Source organism: Entelurus aequoreus, linkage group LG23 (assembly GCF_033978785.1).
Source record: "Entelurus aequoreus isolate RoL-2023_Sb linkage group LG23, RoL_Eaeq_v1.1, whole genome shotgun sequence".
Lineage (NCBI taxonomy): Eukaryota > Metazoa > Chordata > Actinopteri > Syngnathiformes > Syngnathidae > Entelurus > Entelurus aequoreus.
This window is the reverse complement of record NC_084753.1, coordinates 33,694,143-33,696,827: the sequence shown is the minus strand read 5'-3', so window position 1 is coordinate 33,696,827 and position 2,685 is coordinate 33,694,143.

The following is a 2,685-nucleotide window of genomic DNA, read 5'->3' as shown; positions in this document are numbered from 1 at the left end:
AGAAACATTTATTATAAATTACTATTTTCTAAGGCTGTATAATGTGTAACTATATTGACATATTGAGCCGGCGACCTGTTACTGCTGCTGCTTCGCCTCTAAGTTGGTCAAAGTCGATTCTAGATCATTAACCTTGCCTCTCACCTGGATAGTAGAAGGTTGAGGCCATAAACCGAGAAGTTGGTCAACTTTGACATCCAGATGGCGAGAAAGACACAAAAATACTTGTTTTTTTTACAACCCCTAATGTGGATTATGAATAATTCTTTGTCTAAACAGGAAGATATAAACATTTTATCAGTCGGAATCCCAGTTAAAGCAGACATTGGAGAGTAAGTGATTGTTTTATATGTTCCTAATTTGTATATCTTGTGTAGCACTTAGTAATACTGCTGCATGATGCTATAGTATAGAGTTTCACAAAAGCTGCATCTGTTTAGCACACAGCTTCTCAAACGTGTTGCCAGGGGCGTCACTAGCTTTTAAGGACAGGGGGGGCTTAGCCCCCAGGAGATGCACAGGATGCGAGCGAACGTAGCGCACGAGCACAAAACTTCACAAACGGTTAACAAAGACTTAGAAATTATTCATTGTTATTATTATTATTTCAGTGGGTTTATTTCTAATCTGTGTTCAGTACAACAACAAACATGGGTTTGCACAGTGACATTTTGTTTACAGCATCAACAAGAAACAATTACCGTACTTGTATGATCCTTCAAGATACACTGAAACACAATGAAAGTCATGGCATTAGCCTCTATGTTATTAATTCACAACATAGAGGCTAATGCCACCACTTTCCCTTACAATACAATAATTGTTTGTTCCCAAATATTTTGAAGTTGCACAGATTACATTTTGGGCACATATGTGACTAAAATGGTTGTAAATTCAAGCTCTGGAAATGTTACTTAATTACTTGAATTAAAGTAATATCTGGATCGGGATAATTTGGCTTGTATATAATATATTTATATATATATATTATGGCAAGGAAATTAAATATATATGGAAGTCTGAATAGAAATTACAAACGTTTATATATACTGTAAATAAGAAAGACTTAGTCTGCTAATCTGAAAAAGAGCCAAAGCTGTCAAAGAACTGAGGGACCATCTTCAAAGTGCAATGCTGAAACAAATAATGCAAACAATAAAATGTAACTTCCAGGGCTTGAGATTAACGTAGTCCCGTCGTCCCGGGGACGGTAAAAAAAATGCACGGGACGAAATTAAATGCTCCCCGGGACGATGGCTTTTAACCATTTTTTTTCTTTTTCTTTTTATATATTTATTCATTTTACATTTTATATTAAATGTTTTGGTTTTTCCACCCTCTGAAAATCCTATGAAATGTTTAACAAGCCATCCTATAATAACACAACAGCTATTAATGTAACAATACAATAAAACAAATATATTTAATTATGTTTTTTTCATTATTTTAACAATAGGCTAATGTATATTACTTTATATAGATTCTACAAGAAACACAAAACTTAAAAACTAAATTATTTACAATTGCAGACACAAGGTTCTTGTTCTGCAGTGCTGTGTGCTAATGTGCTTCGTACACCTGCAGGACCGCAAGCAAGGTCGCAGAGAAAATGCGGACTGGATTTTGAGTGATGTGGACATTTTCTATATGAACAAGTCCAAGGACCGCAAGAAAGGTCGCAGAGAAAATGCGGACTGGATTTTGAGCGATGTGGGCATTTTTCTGTATGAACAAGTGGAATGGATTGGATACCGACGCACTAAAGAGGCTCTCTACCTTACGCTATGAAGTGAGGGGAAACTGAGTAAATAATGACAGGTTATATGATTATTTATTTAAACTCATATTCGGGCCACTTTATCACTTTATAATGAATATGTCGGCATGTATTTGTAAAAAAAAATAAAAATATATATATATATTTTTGTTAACACCGAATTATTTAGGGGGGCTTAAAAACATTTAAGGGGGGCTTGAGCCCCCCTAAAATAGGCCTAACAACGCCAATGCGTGTTGCTCATCCTCATATTCAGGCCCAAAAATATAAGGTTCTCGATCATAATTTGTCGCAAAGTAGTCTTTGTTGTCTCTCATGAAGTCTGCCGTAAGTAGTAGGTCTGTTGTTGTTGAAGGAAATAGCAAACGTTGGGAGGCGTCTGTGAAATGAATGTGCTGCCATATGCTTGAAATGGGCTAAATATGTAAAAATTACCTTTTATTATGAATGTTACTACATTACATAAATACTTACAGCATGTATATTAAACCCTGATGGAGGTGTTGAACGTTTTTAGAGCGCTTTATTAACTCCAATTGGCGCCATTGACTTTTGCTGATGTTTATTTATGATTTAGAATGCACATAGGGATTGGGAATGATAGGCAAAATTCCAAAAGTTTCCCTTTAAAACGGGCACATTTTTTGTATAAATTATGATTTACAGACCATCTTCAAGCCGCTTTCTGACAGTCTCTTCAGAGTTCAGTTTTGTGGGGGGGTCTTATTTACGTGCCTCCACTTTGACAGCGTCTTCTCTCAATCAGCCATGTTGTAGTTTTTAGCACGTCAATATCGAGTCTACTAATAGATATAAGTAAGAATTATACGCTATTTTCCTTATCTACAGTTCATCTCCCTCTGCATTGGCCTTGGTAAGGCCATGCTGAGAACACCCCTATGGAAGCA